General features: G+C 39.6%; 1 long non-coding RNA gene across 1 annotated transcript in view; it reads left to right on the top strand.

The window, feature by feature from the left end:
• The window catches only part of LOC114885476, a 44,772-nt gene extending 31,938 nt beyond the window's left edge, over positions 1 to 12,834 (top strand). The window contains exon 7 of the long non-coding RNA XR_003791102.1: positions 12,810 to 12,834. This is a non-coding gene — a long non-coding RNA (uncharacterized LOC114885476). The remainder of the gene's footprint in view (positions 1 to 12,809) is intronic.
• Positions 12,835 to 18,071: the final 5,237 nt, after the last annotated feature.

Genomic DNA, 18,071 nt, shown 5'->3' with positions numbered 1-18,071 from the left:
TGTGGCGCACGGGCTTAGTTGCTCCGCAGCATGTGGGATCTTCCCGGACCAGGGCTTGAACTCGTGTCCCCTACATTGGCAGGCGGGTTCTTAACCACTGCGCCACCAGGGAAGCCCTAAAAAATTTTTTTTAAATCTCTTTTCCTTGGACTAACTAAAACCACCTTTGTACTACTCTATGGGAATGATAATAGTAAGGAATACTTAAAATATTTTACAAGGGTAGAATAAGTCAGATGATAGAGGTATAAAGAAAGGGTTACAGGAAATCACAGAAAGAAGAGTTTAATTCTGTTTGGGTGCATCAAGGAGGCCTAACTTAGAAGATTTTGTATTTGAGGAGGTTTTAAAAATATCTAAGCGTGTAATATTTTTTTCAAACTAAAGAACATGGCAAAATGGTAAGATTTGACAAAGCTTGGTGGTGAGTGCACAGATATTCCTATATTATGCTCTTCTCTGTATGCTTGAGATATTTCATGATAACAATTATAAAATGTGTCTAAGGTTTGGAGAAGAGAAAAGCATTCCAAGCAGAAAAGAAAGTATGAGTGAAAGCACAGAATCCTGAAATTCAGGCTAGGTGTCTTCGATAGAAGGTGAGCACCGGAAAATTAGGATGTGGTAGATCATGCAGGACCTTGGCTAAGTAGTCCTGAATAAGGGGTCTGGGGGTGTGGGAAATTCCTGGAGGTTTCTGATGAACAATATATAACCAGAGCGGTAGATCAGGAATAGAACTCTGGGAGAGAACTGCAAGAAGGGGAGAGCCCAGATTTGGAAGGATCTTATAATAATGATTCAAGTGACAATACTGTAGTCTCCCTAAGCTCCATAACATGCTGATTTGTTCCCTTGTTCTGCCCACTTGCATCCTGTTTTTATTTTTAGAAAATCCATTTCTAGGACTTCCCTGGTGGCACAGTGGTTAAGAGTCCACCTGCCAATGCAGGGGACACGGGTTCGAGCCCTGGTCCGGGAAGATCCCACATGCCGCAGAGCAACTAAGCCCATGCGCCACAACTACTGAGCCTGCGCTCTAGAGCCCGTGAGCCACAACTACTGAGCCCGCGTGCCACAACTAGGGGAGACCGTGCACTAGAGCCCATGCTCCGCAACAACAGAAGCCACTGCAATGAGAAGTCCACGCATTGCGACGAACTAGAGTCCACTCGCCGCAACTAGAGAAAGCCCGTGTGCAGCAATGAAGAGACCCAGTGCAGCCAAAAAAAATAAAAAATATAAAAAAATCCATTTCTATTGGGTAGTCATATTTCCTCCTTCCTACCCTAGATCCTTTGCAGTCTCGTCCAACTATGTTATAGACAAGGGTCTGCTAAACTTTTCCTGTAAATGGCCAGATAGTAAATATTTTAGGCCTTGCAGGCCATACAGTCTCTGTTGCAACTATTCAACTCTGTTGTAGGGAGAAAAGCAGCCACAGACAATACATAATGAATGGGTGTGGCTGTGTTCCCCTAAAACTTTATTTATAGACCCTGAAATTGAAATTTCAGATAAGTACCCTTCTTTTGAATTTTTCAACATTAAAAACGTAAAAACCAGTCTTAGTTTTCAGGCTGTATAAAAATAGGCTGCAGATTACAGAAATGCAAAACAAAACCATAATGAGATACCATTCCTCACCCCCTGATGGCTATAATCAAAAAGACAAATAATAACAAGTGTTGGCAAGAACATGGAGAAATTGGAACCCTCTTACATTACTGTGGGGATGTAAAATGTCACAGTAGCCTTGGAAAACACTTTGGCAGTTTCTCAAATGGCTAAGCATAGAGTTACATATGATCCAGCAATTCCACTCCTAGGTATATACCCAAGAGAAATGAAAATATATGTCCACACAAAACATAATACACAAATGCTCATGGCAGCATTATTCATCATAACCAAAATGTGGAAACAGTGATACTATGGATCATTTGGCAGTAAAAAAGAATGAAGTGTTACTGTGCTCAACCTGGATAAATCCTGAAAATGTGCTAAGTGAAGGAAGCCAGTCACAAAAGACCACCTACTGTATGATTCCACTTATAAGAAATGTCCAGAATAGGCAGATCTATAGACAAAAAGTAGATTAGTGGTTACCTAGGGCTGGGCGCGTTTTGGAGACAGGGGGATTAACTTGCTCATGAGTGACGGTTTTTTGGGGGGTGTGATGAAAATGTTATAAAAGTGACTGGGGTGATGATAGCACAACTCAATAAATATACCAGACAACCATTGAACTGTACACTTTAAAAGGGTAACTGTATGGTATGTAAATTATATCTCAATAAAGCTGTTAAAAAATAAATAACGGGCTGCAGTCTAACTGGTCACGCAGGTGGCAGTTTGCCAGCTTCTGCTGTAGACACCAAATGAACTGGCTCCTTTCAGAAGCTTACTAGTAGATTCAGCTATTTAAGCTTGGAAAATTCAATTTAGAAGAGCTGCAAGATAACTGTAGTCAGACAGGCCTTTGTTCTTGGGTCTTGCTGGTGAGGGGATCTGTACGTCTCATAGATGTACAATCTAAGCAATGATGAATTCCTGTTTGTAATTAAAGCCAGGAATTCAGCCCCCTTACTCAGATATACTCAGATTCACAGTAGTTTCCAGCAGTGAGGTCTTGCAGAGCCACTAGGCTGCAAGGACCTTCACTTTGTCCCAGCCAAGCTTCCCAGGCAAGCAATCATTTTGTCGATCTTTCTTCTTCTAGACCAGCTGGCTGGTTACCTTAGACTCCTCAACTTCCCATGATTAAAAAACAAAGCTTTGGGGACTTCCCTGGTGGCGCAGTGGTTAAGAATCCACCTCCCAATGCAGGCGACACGGGTTCGAGCCCTGGTCTGGGAAGATCCCACATGCCGCGGAGCAACTAAACCCCTGCGCCACAACTACTGAAGCCTGGGGGCCTAGAGCCCGTGCTCCGCAACGAGAAAGCCCGTGCAGCACAACAATGAAGACCCAATGCAGCCAAAAAAAAGCTTTATCTCATTGCCTCTTTGGAGAGGTAATGCGAGGGGGTAATGGTAAAACTTAACCTAAATTTTTCTTCTTGTAATCAGTCTTGGCCAAGGCAAGACTACCTCCAGTAGACTATAAGCTCCATGAAGTCAGGGCCTTATATGATTTGTTTATGACTATATCTCCTTACCTAGCCCAGGATCTGGCTGATCATAGATGCTCAACAGATGTTTTCAATAAGAAATAGATGTTTTGAAAAACAACAATTACGACAGGAAGACTATGAAATTACCTTAAAAATGTAAAAGTAGTTTATGACCAATATTATGATATAAATTAGAATAAAGAGAATGAAAAGAAGGACAGAAATATGATTAGAAAAGTAGGAAAGGAGATGGGGAGAGAGTGTTAAAAAGAGAGGACACAGTCAGAGTCACCATTATAAGCAAGAGAAGGAGCGTGGTAAAAAGAAATTTTATTTAAAATAAAAACTGATGAGGGTTTGACTGAAGGAGCATTTATTTTGGGAATAATCCTTTTAGGAGACTTGGCGAGTTGTAAGCCAGGACTGCTACCCATACACTGGTCAGAATAAAGACCATCCCAAATTTTGAAAAGGACAGTTTTGTCTACCACTTCATACCTTTTGTCTTAAATCCTTAGAATCTCCTGAATGAGATATTACATACCTTCCCCAGGAGGACTAGAAGTTTTAGGAAATAAAGCACATAGCAGTGTTTTTGCTTTTAAGAGGGAAGCTTTTCAGTTCACTTCCAGCCTTAATTCTTAGATAATTTGTGCCTCATCTCCTCTCTCTTTAGGCTTTGCATGTGGTGATAGCTAATTTTTAAAAATTGGAAGAGAATCTTTGGTTTTATCATTAAGTGTCAAGAAGAGGTCATGTGTAGAAAAAAATGTTTAATAAGATGCAGAAAGCACAGCCCCAAGGGTCTCCATGAAGACCTTTGCCTTACATGTAAATGGATAAATGGATGGAAATGCCACCTTTTAGTAACGTGGGTGAGAACGACAGGAATGAATGATCAGAGGAGTTAAGAATTTAATGATACATAAATACTTAAGAAAAAATACTCAAACGACCTTCTCCGAGGAACACAAGATATGAATTTTAATGATGTCACTAAAAGACCCAAACAAGTCCATGATCATTTAAAACACAAAGGGAGGATCCCTTTGTCTTAATGAGTGTTCCAATCTCCTAGAATTAACTAGAAAGAACATGTTGACAAAGATACAACTCCAATCTATTTGGGAGTTTAAATAGTGTCGATTTATGAGAACATTTATATTTTATTAAGAAAAATGATTAAAAAAATTTGCTGGGGTTCATAGTACAGCATTAGTAAAATTGAATACCATAATTATTTCAACAACTAATTATTGACTATCAACTATGTGCTAGTCACTGTAAAGATTAATAAGACCCAGTGTGCCTATCTTCAAGAAGCTTACTATACAGCAAGCTTATAGTAAGTTAACTACAGAAATAATTATATGATAAAGTAGTTGATAATAAACAGGAGGTACAGAGCTTTATGCGAGTTACAAGGCAAAAAGGCTTGTATATTATTGAGATAATCAGTAAAACTTTCATGAAGGAAGTAGCATTTGAGATGAGGCTTGGAAAACAGCAACTTTTTCATAGTCTGAGATATGAGAGATGAGCATTCCAGGTAGTGGGTACAGTAACAGCAAAGGTACAGAAGTGGGAAAGCAGGAGAGATTTTTAGGAAACTCAACAGCTATTTTGACAAAGTGTAAACTATATGTTTTGGGGAGGGGGCAGTAGGAAATACCACAACTGGACAGTTATATAGGAGTTATGTAGGAGTCAGATTGTGGGGAGCTTTTCAAATTCATTCCCTCACTCATTCAACATTCACTGAGCCCCCGTGCCTGCCACTGTGCTGAACACAGCAGCAAAAAAATAGATAGGAGACGTGAGTACTGTAACCACATCAGCTGTGTCTCCACAGACGTTCACAACTAGAGGCCTAAACATTCTTTTCATAAAATGAAGTCACACTATTTGTCTGCTCCCTAAATTTCATATTGAATTAGTCAAGCTTATTAACGGCCGTGACCTGAGTCCAGGCGATTGCTGTCTCACAGGGGTTCAAAAGTAATTTTGAGGAAGAAAGAAACACATTTGCAACCAATTATACTTTCCAGTTACACTCTAATTTCAAGGAACTAGGTCAAATTCCTTAGCAGGTTCGGAAGGATTTAACCTGTTCCTTTCTGGGAACAGTGACCTCTGCAGCTTGCTCCTTAAGAGGCTGGTGCCACTCAGTTTGTCCCAGTGGGGTGATATCATGATGATAATCACACCCCAGTAGCTGATCCACCAGACTGGCCAAATTTGGGATTTATCAAGGTACTGCTAAAGAATTCTAAGGACAAATTCTTGCAGCTGTCTTCAGCCTTGAACATGACTGGAATATCAATCTATAAGCTGGAGGTGGCACATGTTGGAGATTTATTGAAACTACAGGAACCCAGATTTTACTGTGGCAAATTTGGGCACCCTGGCTATTAAAATAAAGAGGCTATGCCTATGTTTAAACCTTTTAAAAAAGAAATGTGAAATAACCAAACATTAAAAATAGAAATGAAAGTCATTGAAATGCAGAGCAATTATATAGATGACAAATTGAAATGTAAAAATGTATTCACGAAAAGGCTATGATAAAAGATTATCATTCACTCAAGGTGTTATAATAAGGAGGCTTCCCAGGCTGAGTGTTAATTGAATATAAGGTGGCAGGAGGGGCCTAAAAAGCTTTCTCAGTTTGAAGTTCAAATCTGTGGAACTCCCTGTCCTCCCGGCTTTAACTCAGACCTGACATTACTCACTTGAGGAACTGCTGCCAAGCTTGTCTTTGCATCCAGGCAGAAAACAGTACCACAAGTCTTTACAAAAAGCCTCTGGGCCTTGAATGGCCTCACTGATGAAAGTTAATTTACTAGTCTACTTGCCATTTACATGTTAGTCTTCTAATAAGATAGTGTTTCTCAGAGTACCTAATCTCTGTCCTTTCACCCCCTCAACCTGAAATCCATGTTGGACCAGCCCAGTCAGGAAAATGGCCTAGTTTTGATCCCCTAGATAATTATATGAGTCTTTTTTCTTTTTGGCTCTGTTGCGTGGCTTATGGGATCTAAGTTCCCCGACCAGGGACTGAACCTGGCAGTGAAAGCGCAGAGTCCTAACCACTGGACCAAAAGGGAATTCCCAGGGGTCATTTTTTAAACCAAATTTCTGCTGGGTGACTCTCTCTACAGCTTAGAAAGGAAGACATAGCAGAAATATTTATTCAATTCAGTCAATCAGTATATATGTTTTAGTGCCTAATATATTCCTAGCACTGTGCATGATGCTACTAGGGAGAGAAGTATCAGAGGCTAACAGTCAGAGATATAGGATCAACACAAATAAAGAAGGTATAAGACAGTACTCCTTTGTATGGACTGTGCTAAGAAGGCACCCTGTCCAACTGCCTTGCTACCATGGTGACAGTTACTAAGAAATGCACAGATCCACATACGAACAGGTTACAGAGTTCTGTTTTGTTGTTATTGTTTTTAAATATGCAGTTTCTCCAGTGAGGTGAATGGTTCTTAATATTAGTCTCCAATTTTCTCTATGAACTCTGTATTCAAGTCCTTAAAGAGCATGTCGACCAATCCATGCTGACCCTGCACAATTTGGGGGTTTTCCTGTTGCTTGGGGATCAGGCTTTAACCCTTCATATGTAGTGTGGAATAACCTCAAGTGTTCCAGGCGTCTAAGTTTACCTGACTCTAATACACAGGTATGATTTCCCAAGGATACCCCAAGGTTAAGAAGGAATTCTTTTTTTTTTTGCAATAATAATTAAAGATGTTTATTATAGCATTATTTATACCATATTTTATCCAACTATAAGAAGGAATTCTTGATCATCCCTAAATTCCTGCTTTTTAGTGGCTGCTATCTCCTCTTTGCCCCACCTCATCCTAGCTGTGACCACTGTCCCCTCCTCATTTATCCCCCGAGCACCATTACATACAAGTGGTTCTTTATAAAAGACTTTGACTGAAAGTCTGGGAATTATAAGAGTAAGTAGTATTCTATATCACAGGATAGGAAATATAAGTATCCAAAAGTTCTATGGCCATTTTCAACACAGGGAATTTCTCCCCATAGTTTCCTCTCAGGCTCTGCCTGCTGCCACTTTACTCAGATTTCCTTCTCCTTCATCTCTTTTCTGAGTTCTGCAGGTCCAAATCGCTGTAATTTCATTACTCCAAGCAATGTAATTCTCATAGTCAAACCGTCCCCCATATAGACTAACTCACAATCCCCAAAGGCCCATCTTTTTTTTTTCTCTCCTCAAACAAAATCTCCATTTACCCCAGAGGTGGATTTTGCTGTTCCCCTGGAATGTAAAATAGCAGCTAAACATAACTGTTTTTAAAAGGTACTTATTTTCTTTCCCTGCTTACACACTTTTTGGCTGAATTCTTCCGTTTACTCTGTACTCATGGTAACTTTTTTCTTGAGACTGTCTGAACTACAGATGTAAAGTCAAAGTGTCAGAAACATTTTGCATCGTGCATAGGTCATTCATATATTTAGAGAGAAGTTTAGTTCCTTTTTTTTCTTTTTAAAATTCATTTTCTAAAAAAGTGATTCCTCAAAGATTGAGAAAAACTATGGAATGATTTGTGATTTTCTGATTGCCCTATAGGAGATACATAGGGAGCAGAATAAAAACTGGTCCCCTGTAGAAAACTCCCTACTGTGTCTGGCATTATCCACAGGCCAAGACCCCTTTATATGCATGCAACACAATTTTCATAAAAGAAACCTTTTCACATTCAGTCACAGGAGTAGACGCTTGGGCAGTGACCACAGCTCTGCTTTAAGGATAAGAATCTTAACTTTGACTACAGAAATGTTTCTGGAAGTGCTGAGTACTGATTTCTTGGAGGCAGCCCTCAATTACATTTGAATGTCATCCCCAAAAGAAAGTAACATATGACAGTAAGTACAGCCTCTTGTGAAGATGGATATTTCCCCTTAGAAAGATCTCAATCTTTCTATCTATATATACACCCCCGGACTAGGTACCATGGAAGATGTGAGAAAACAATAAAACAAAATTGAAATCCCATAGGAGCTTAGAATTCAGAGGGTGAGAAAAGTTTCACTATACAGAAGTAATAATTATCGAATGAAAAACAAAGTAGAATTTATTCACAGAGTTCTGGAATTTTAGAACTAGAAATATTTTAAAGATTATTCACTGATATACAGAGGAGAAAACTGGAGCCCAGAAGGGTTACCTGAGGTCACACAGTGCATTAGTGGCAGAGCCAGGAAGAGACCACAGATATCAAGAGCTTTGTCTACTTTACCACACTGTAACAACTATTAAGCATCAATTCTATGCAAGGAAATATACAGCTTGAGATAATAAATGCAAAATGCCTAGCACAATGTGTGGGACCATCAGCTGTCATCGTTATCATAATCGTCATCACAATTATAATGGTTAAGAGTACAAATTTTGTGGGCAGAAGACCTAAATAGATATTTCTCCAAAGAAGACATATAGATGGCCAAGAGGCACATGAAAAGATGCTCAACATGGCTAATTATTACAGGAATGCAAATCAAAACTACAATGAGGTATCATCTCACACCAGTCAGAATGGCTATCATTTAAAAAGTCTACAAATATCAAATGCTGGAGAGGGTATGGAGAAAAGAGAACCCTCCTGTTGGTGGGAATGTAAATTGGTGCAGCCACTGTGGAAAACAGTATGGAGGCTCCTCAAAAAACTAAAAACAGAGTTGTCATATGATCCTGCAATCCCATTCCTGGGCATATATCCAGAGAAAACTATAATTCAAAAAGATACGTGCACCCCAATGTTCATTACAGCACTATTTACAATAGCCAAGACATGGAAGCAACCTAAGTATCCATTGACAGATGAATAGATAAAGAAGATGCGGTACATATATACTGTGGAATACTACTCAGCCATAAAAAGAATGAAATAATGCCATTTGCAGCAACATGGATGGACCCAGAGATTATCACACTAAATGAAGTCAGAAAGAGAAAGACAAATACCATATGATATCACTTACACATGGAATCTAAAATACAACACAAATGAACTTATCTACGAAACAGAAACAGGCTCACAAACATAGAGAAAAGACTTGTGGTTGCCAAGGGGGAGGGGGCTGGGGGAGGGATGGATTGGGAGTTTAGGATTAGCAGATGCAAACTAGTATATACAGAATGGATAAACAACAAGGTCCTACTGTGTAGCACAGGAAACTATATTCAGTATCCTGTGATAAACCATAATGAAAAAGAATGCATATATATGTATAACTTAATCACTTTGCTGTAGAGTAGAAATTAACACAACATTGTAAATCAACTATACTTCAATAAAATTAAGTTTTTTAGTACAAATTTTGGTATTGGAACTGGAGGGTTGCAGTTCTACCACTTATTGTGTAACTGTAGATGAGCTACTTATCTTCTCCAAACCCTAGCTTCTTCATCTATAGAATGGGAATAAAAATAATATCTACCTAATAGGGTGGTTATGAGGATTATATATACTTCTCACTTGAGTATGTTCAAACATTAGCTGTTCCATTTATTAACCTATATAGGTATACAGAGAGACAGACAAAGATACACACATACAGAGTATTGGTGGAACTTCTCTTTGCTCTGCCAAAAAGACAGCCAAAAAGTTAACACTTTTTTAGCTTTTACTATACAGATATCAGTACCCAAAAGTATGGAGCAAAGAAAATAGGAAAAGAAATGCTATTTGGGATATTACAATATAGAAACTGCTTACTATTCTCAACAAATATACACCAAGTTTCTGTTTTCAAGGAGCTTGTAACCTAGTGGAGGAAGAAACCAGGCTGTTACAATATGGAGTGATATACACGTTGCAAAGCCAGAGTTAAGAGCTGTGAAAGCTCACAAAAGGGCATCCTATTCAGTAAGAGTGGAGGCAGAGAAGTGAGTCTCAGAGAAGGTTACTCAAATAAAGGAATAAAGAGCTGGCCAAAGATGAGAAGAGCTGGAAAGTGCCTAAAGCTACAATCCAGGCGGGTCCTCAGGATCCGTGCCAAACCTCCAGTGTGCCTTCTTACACTGCAGGTGTTAAAGAAGGAAAAACCACACCTCCCCCATCTCCCTGCAGTTAGGGTTCTGCTTCTGCCAATTAGAAGGTGGATCACAGGCTGAAGCCACCTGCTTTGTTTCTGCTGGCGAACTCAGCTGTGAACACGTTGGGCTTTTCTGCTACATTATTTCAGTGTCTAGGTACTAACTTCACAGGCGTTGAGAGGTAGTCACAGAAGCAGCAGTGGCTTCCTGATCCTTGGATTAACAGCTACAGTGGTATGTCTTTGAACTCAACAGTTCCAATGGAGTCCCCTGATTCCCCGTCTCTCTGATTATTGCAGAGGTAGCAGCTACCCTGGTAAACCAGCCCAGCAGTCTTGTCCTAGTAATCATTCCTGGAGGCCCCACTTTATCCCTTCACCCTTTCCAATAACTTTGTAAGCTCCTGATTCCCCGAATTAAATCCTTCTTGCTTAAAATGATGTGAATGGTTCCTATTGCTTGAATCGAATACACCAAAAGAATATAAAAATGCAAAATGTGCCATGAATAATATTATTTGCAGGGGTCAGCAAATAATGGGCTGAACATGGGTGTGTAAATATCTCTTTGAGATCCTTTCTTTTGGATATATACCTAGAAGAGGGATTACTGGATCATATGGTATTTCTGTTTTTAGTTTTTTGAGGAACCACCACACTGTTTTCCATAGGGGCTGCACCATTTTATGTTCTTACCAACAGGGGACAAGGGTTCCAATTTCTCCACATCCTCGCCAACACTTGTGATTTTCTGTTTTGTTTTTTTGATGGTAGCCATTCTAATGAGCATGAGTGATATGTCACTGTGGTCTTGATTTGCATTTTCCTAATCATTAGTGATGTTGAGCATCTTTTTATATGCTTTTTGGCCATTTGTATATCTTCTTTGCCCATTTTTAAATTGGATTCTATTTGTTGTTGTTGTTGAATTGTAAGAGTTCCTTATATATTCTGAATATTATCCCCTTATCAGACACATGATTTCCTTGGGTTGCTTTTTCACTCTGTTGCTTCTGCCAGTCCAGTTTTAGTCCATGCTCATGAATGGAAGTCTAGTCTGGAGCAACTTGCTGGCAGTCTGGCCAGATCTGGAGCCATCTTCCATCCTAAAGACACCAGTGGGAATAAGCCAGAGCATCCCTATCTTGGACACTTCAGGTCTTAGATACTCTGATTCCCTGTGATATCGAAAAGTATCCCCATGCTTTACTTTGAACCAGAACAAGCCAACCTAAGGTTTCTGGGGCTGCCAAATTAGAAAGAGCCTCAAGACTGGGTATGGGAGTCATGGAGGTAGACACACCAGATTCAGGTTTTCCACTGTCAAGTACCTGCCACTAGAAAGCTGAAATCAAACACAATTTTCACATCTGTTTTGTAATTTAGCGCTGCTCCTTTTACTTCAAACAGTAGTTCAGTTCATCTTCTTTGATTCTGTTTATCCTGAGGGGATAAAATATCCCAACCCTAGAGACCTTAACGATTTCCAGTAGAATACATAGAGAGTTAATGCATGACTTAGTCTAAAATACAACCCAGTTCACACAGTACTTGCTCCAAAAAATCCTTGCTGATTCTGTATTAGTGGGTATGAACTCCAAGGCATGCTACGTTTGCTAAAATATCCTATTTGAAGAGAGATGATTCTGATTTATAGAAGGTCTATTTACTTTTCTAACTACTACTGCCTTTTGGAAGACTTTAGGAAGCCTTAATGTGCACTATTTTTATGGTCCCCACAAGAAAAGGAAAATGGGATGGTTAAGAGAGCTGCATAAGGTCAAGAAGAAGAAACACTGGAAATAAAAGATCCTAATTCTCTTCTTCCCTGACTTTTATGTTAAGTTGTTGCTATTCAAGGGCCTACATTCAAGTGTTTATCACTGCATTACCTTTAATCATGAGTATCAGGGATAGTGACATTTATAAATGATTTCAGCTGTAAGTAACAGAAAACCCAAACATAAGTAGGTTAAAAAAATAGTTTTTTCCTCATCATAACAAGAAATCCAGAGATAGGTAGATGCTGGCACTGGTTTAAATGTTCAGCGATCTCAAGGCTAAAAGTCGTTCATTTTCTCAACTTTTCGCTCACGGATGAAAGATGGCTACCACAGCTCCAGACATCCTATTCTTTACAAAGTAGAGAGAACAGAGAAGAGATGATACCAGTTCTAGCTGTGCCATTTTATTTGGAAGGCATAAGGTTTCCTGGAACTTCCTCCTCAACCTCAGAAATCTTCAGCTTACTTCTCAAAGGCTGAAACACCACTCCCAGGTGTAAGCAAGGCTAGGAAAACAAAATACATGGGGATATTTGGTTTTCCCACCCCAGAAGCAAGCAAGTGAGAGGGAAGTTGGCAATGAGTGTTGGTCTGCCAAGTTTTAGGGTTTGCCACAGTGAAAACCAGGAAACACCAAAATATTCAAGAATGCAAGACTGACTAAGTGTAATGTGCCATATGAATCCCAGGTAGCTGTTAAAAATTGTGGTACAGAAAAATACTTAGTGGCATAATGCAAAATCATTCATAAAATGTTATCAACTAAAAAATTAACATATAAAACAATAGATGAGAAAACATCAAATTTGTTGGGGTGACCTAAGTTTAGATAGATTTTTAAAAATAAATTTATTTATTTATTCATTTATTTATTTATGGCTGGGTTGGGTCTTCCTTGCTGCACGTGGACTTTCTCTAGTTGCGGCGCGTGGGGGCTACTCTTCATTGCGGTGCGCGGGCTCTAGGCACGCGGGCTTCAGTAGTTGTGGCATGCAGGCTCAGTAGTTGTGGCTCGTGGGCTCTAGAGCGCAGGCTCAGTAGTTGTGGCACATGGCCTTAGTTGCTCCGTGGCACATGGGATCTTCCCGGACCAGGGCTTGAACCTGTGTCCCCTGCATTGGCAGGCAGATTCTTAACCACTGCGCCACCAGGGAAGACCTAGATAGATTTTTATAAGTGAAATATATATATGCAAAAAGAAAAAAACTGGAACTTATACTCTGAAAATGTTGACTTAGGTTGGGTTTTCCAGGAAACAGACTCTGAGGCAGAGATTTGCTTGCAGCTGGTTTAGTGGAGAGTGCTCTGAGGAGCAGCACCTGTTGTGGGGGCAGGACTGGGCAGAGGGAGAAGGTGAACTGCAGGGCAGATGCCACAGAGGCTTTAATTGGTTCCATCGGAAGTTCTGAAGCTGAAGTCCCAGACTGTCCCAACTGAGGGACTGTGCCTTGTACCTCCACAAGTGACCCGTCGTGGGATTTGGACTGTCCCCAGGGAGGGGATATAACCTAGCGTGAGGCAGTTTCCTTCACAGAGGCAATTTTGGAGAAGAATTCAACTGTGAGTCATCAGCAGCCAACATTCTTGGCAGCTGTATCTTGAGATCCGGGCAGCACACCGCAGCGTCCACCAGAAATGTCAACAGTGATTATCTCTGGGTTTGGGGATTAAGGTTGGTTTTCTCTCTTTTTAAAAATATTTTCCAAATTTTCCATAATGAATATAACATTGTTCTAAGCATTAAATGAGTTAATTCATAGAAGGCAGTTAGCACAGTTCCTGGAATTTATTAAACACTCAATAAATTTAGCTATAATTATTTTGTATTTATATATATATGTATATACGTGTTCATGTAACATTTTAAAGGGAAAACATAAATATGGATATTGTCAAGAAGAACGTATGAAATAGGATTAAAATAATAACAGAACTTGCTGTTCCTTTTGGCTTATTATTTTTTAAAATATTTATCTATTTGGCTGCACTGGGTCTTAGCTGCAGCATGAGGGATCTTTGTTGCTGTGTGCAGGATCTTCGTTGCAGTGTGCGGGATCTTTAGTTGCGGCATGTGGGATCCTTAGTTGGGGCAGGCAGGATCTAGTTCGCTGACCAGGGATCGAACCTGGGCCCCCCCGCATTGGGAGCTTGGAGTTTTAACTGCTGGACCACCAGGGAAGCCCCTGGCTTATTATTTTTTTAATCTGTGTTTTAATCTGTGAAATTCTTTCTTATGACATTGTTTCTTTCCGGCATGTCCAACAGAACTTTATGTAATGACAGAAATTTCAGGGACTTCCGTGGCAGTCCAGTGGTTAACACCCCACGCTCCCAATGCAGGGGGCATGGGTTCGACCCCTGGTCAGGGAACTAAGATTCTGTATGCCGCACGGTCAGTGTCTGTGCTGCCCAATATGGTAGCCATTAGGCACAGGTGGCCGCTAGGCACTGGAAATGTAGTAGAGCAAATGAAAAGCCAAGTTTTAAATTTTATTTAGTTCCAATTCATTCAAATGTAAATAGCCACATATTGCTAGTGGCTACCATATTGGACAACGCAGCTCTATACCAATATTAGGCAATGGTTATGTAGAGAATAGACCTAAAATATTCTTTCTCTAAGTTTGGATTCGTTCCTCAACTCACTACCCTGTATAATCTCCTACTTGTGATTTCAAAATCACATTTTATTTACATGTGTAGAAAAACAAAATGCAAAGAGTTAATTAAGTGTACAAAAAAGGGTTGTTGTTTTTGGTGGTGGTCAGACTTTTAAAATATACAACAGGGAAAGTAATTTAGTTGAAAGGTGCTAAAGAGCTACATAATGTATTGCTAACTGTATGGTATCTTTTAGTAAATAATCCAAAGAGAAAATGAAAGAGGTTGTTCCATATCATATATCTGGCTCCTCTTCATAAGCTAAAAGAGACTTCTCACCAAAATCATACTTTTAAACCATACTGTCCATATAAAAAGGGAGATAACTGCAGAAACAATTTGAAAATGCCTAAATAACAACGTGGAAGTCTCTCACCTCTTAGATGGGAGGCATATGTATATGGTAGGAGACATATGTATATGGGGATAACTCACTAACAGCAGCCAAGTTTGTGGAGAAGAGACACAGATCTTGGTTTGCATCTCACCCTGCGAGTTACTGGCTGTGCGTACTTTGAACAAATTACTTAACTTCTCCATAATCAAATGGTGATAGCTACACCTGCCTTGTAGATGAGTTGAAAGATTAGTGATATGTAAAGCACCTGGCATATAGTAAGTGCTAAATCAATGACAGTTTTATTATGATGTTAGTATAATGTGAAGAAAACAGATCAGCAAAAAGGAAGTAAGCCCAAATACTTAAAAACTGGGGTAGGAATTACCTGGAATAATCATTAAATTGTAAAATTATTTTTGGTATATTTTGTTTTATGTGTATTTCAACCACACAAAATTTAGTCAACTGTTTATCAAATGAATGAAAAAAATGGATGCTTGAATAAATGAATGAATAAATGCCTTGCCTGTTTTTAATATCATTTTGCCTCCCAAATGGGTTGTTATCACTAAAATGGTTTTGTCACTGGCATTGTCACTAGGGATATTTTCAAAGACTCTGTAAAGAGCAGTATCAAATCAATGGTCTTTTCTAGACTTAACAGGAGGGATTAGGGCTGATATTAAGAAACAACTTCTTGAGCAATATTACTAATGGAGCAGTTAAGAGCTTCCATCCTTAGATATTTTTAAGAAGACAGATAATACTCCATTGCTGGAAATGTCATCATCTTCTGTGGTAGTTAGCTTCCAGGGTAGCCTCCACTGAACCTTACTTCCTAAGTCAATCAAGGATGGTCCTGAATATGGCTGAGGTGATGTGTGACTTCCAAGGCTATGTCGTAAAAAGCATTGCAGCTTTGGCTCCGGTCGATCAGATTGATCACATGCTCCATGATAAGCCAGTAGCCATGCTGTGAGGAGGACACTCAAGCCATCCTATGGAGAGGCCCATGTGGCCAACAGCCTGTGCCAATCCACTGGACATGTAAGAGAGCCACCTTGAAAGCAGACTCTCCAGCTTCAAACAAGTCTTCAGATGACCACAGCCCTAGCCAACATCTGACTGCAACCTTATGAAACACTGAAACGGAAATGCCCAGTTGAGCCACTCTTGAATTCCTGACTCACAGAAATTGTGAGAGGGAATATATGACTTTTATTGTTTTAAGTCACTAAGTTTTGGGGTTATTTGATATGCAGCCAACATATCAATGGCAAACATTTATTGCTACTGTCCAAAATGTCCTGCTAATGGGCTGAACCAGATGACCATTTTTTTTTTGAACCAGATAACCATTTAAGGTAACTTCTATCTTTGTAACATCAACCTTTTAACAGCTTATCATGTAATGAACTCAGTATCTTTTTCCTATAAAATTCCTATGAGACAAGGAGAATCAGCCAATCAAATATTTAACAAACATCCATTAAGTCTATGGAATTAAAGAACATCAGCTAAAACTGGAGTCAGGACACACCTGTAGGGAGAGCTCTCACAGCTGTGCATCATCAATTACTCCAAATTGGAAGAGACATACCCCTACATCTCTCCCACAGGAAGGTACTGCCTACTTTACTATCCAGAAGGAAGAAGAAAACCATCTTTCTGGCCAACCACAGCCCAGCCAATCAGAGACTGTAGCACCCCGGCCAATGAGAAGCCTCTATACTTTGGACTGCCAGCTTCCTCCGGTGAACTCTTTAGTTATGATAGCCCCTACCAAGGCCCCCCCTTTTCCCTATAAAAGCAAGCTCCCCTTCCATGTTCTCTGGATTTGCCTGTGGTCCACCACAGTTCCCATAACCTGAATTGCAATTCCTCTGGCTAGTCCCAAATAAACTTGTTTTGCTGGTAAAGTAACTGGCTATTATTAAAGATGATAAATTCAAGGTATTACTCTAGGTGCTCTGTTGATTAAAAGGTATGATGATGCTAATGATAAAAATAACAATAATAGTAACAATAATAAGTATTACTAATATTTATTAAGCATCTACTTTAGACACTGTGCATATACTCTCATTTAACCTTAATATACATGGCCAAATGTTTTCCAGGAGGGTCATACCAAATTACACGCCCATCTGCAGTGTATAAGAACAGTCACTGTATGTTTACCAGCACTTAAAAACAATTTTTTAAAAATCTGATAGGTGAAAAATACAATAGTTTAATCTGCATTTCTATGATTACTAGGTCTTGACATGTTAAGCACATCAAACCTTTATCTGACATACATTACAAGTATTTTCCCCCCAGGTTGGTATTGCGTTTTTTTGAAATTTTTACAGTCAAGCCAATCTCTTCCTTTGTAACTTCTTCCAATTCTTTTGTAATTAGGTTCTTCTCTATTTCTAGATCAATTAAATTTTCACTTGTATTTCTTTCTAGTTTGTTTACGTTTTTTTCGTTTTTGTCTTTGAGTTTACACAGTAATTAACTTTGTTAGACTTTTGTTTTCTTCTCTATTCTCTTTTTTTTTAAGTGGAGTATAGTTGCTTTACATGGCTGTGTCAGTTTTATGTTTTGTTTTTGTTTTTTTTGCGGTACGCGGGCCTCTCACTGTTGTGGCCTCTCCCGTTGCGGAGCACAGGCTCCAGACGCGCAGGCTCAGCGGCCGTGGCTCACGGGCCCAGCCGCTCCGCGGCATGTGGGATCTTCCCGGACCAGGGCACGAACCCGTGTCCCCTGCATCGGCAGGCGGACTGTCAATGACTGCGCCACCAGGGAAGCCCTATGTTTTGTTTTTTACACATGTAATTATTTTTTGTTGCAGGATACAGGGCAAAAGTCCTTTTTCCCCCATAATCATGTCTCCTTCACTTATAAATTGAATAAGTTTTCCTTTCCCCACTGATTTATGATGCCACCTTTACTATCTAAGGAATTCTTATATTACTTGAGTATGTTTACAGTCTTTATAATCCTCTTTCAGTGTCTGTCGGTTTTGGTGCTAGTACTGCACTTTTTTGATTACTTACATCTAACTCATTCACTAAGGACCACCACATTCTCTTCCAGGAAGCCTCCC

The sequence above is a fragment of the Monodon monoceros genome, unplaced genomic scaffold (assembly GCF_005190385.1).
Source record: "Monodon monoceros isolate NGI ecotype Baffin Bay Population unplaced genomic scaffold, NGI_Narwhal_1 Super_Scaffold_6, whole genome shotgun sequence".
In the NCBI taxonomy this organism is placed as follows: domain Eukaryota; kingdom Metazoa; phylum Chordata; class Mammalia; order Artiodactyla; family Monodontidae; genus Monodon; species Monodon monoceros.
The sequence above is the reverse complement of the archived record's forward strand: the minus strand, read 5'-3'. Positions and strand labels throughout refer to the sequence as shown.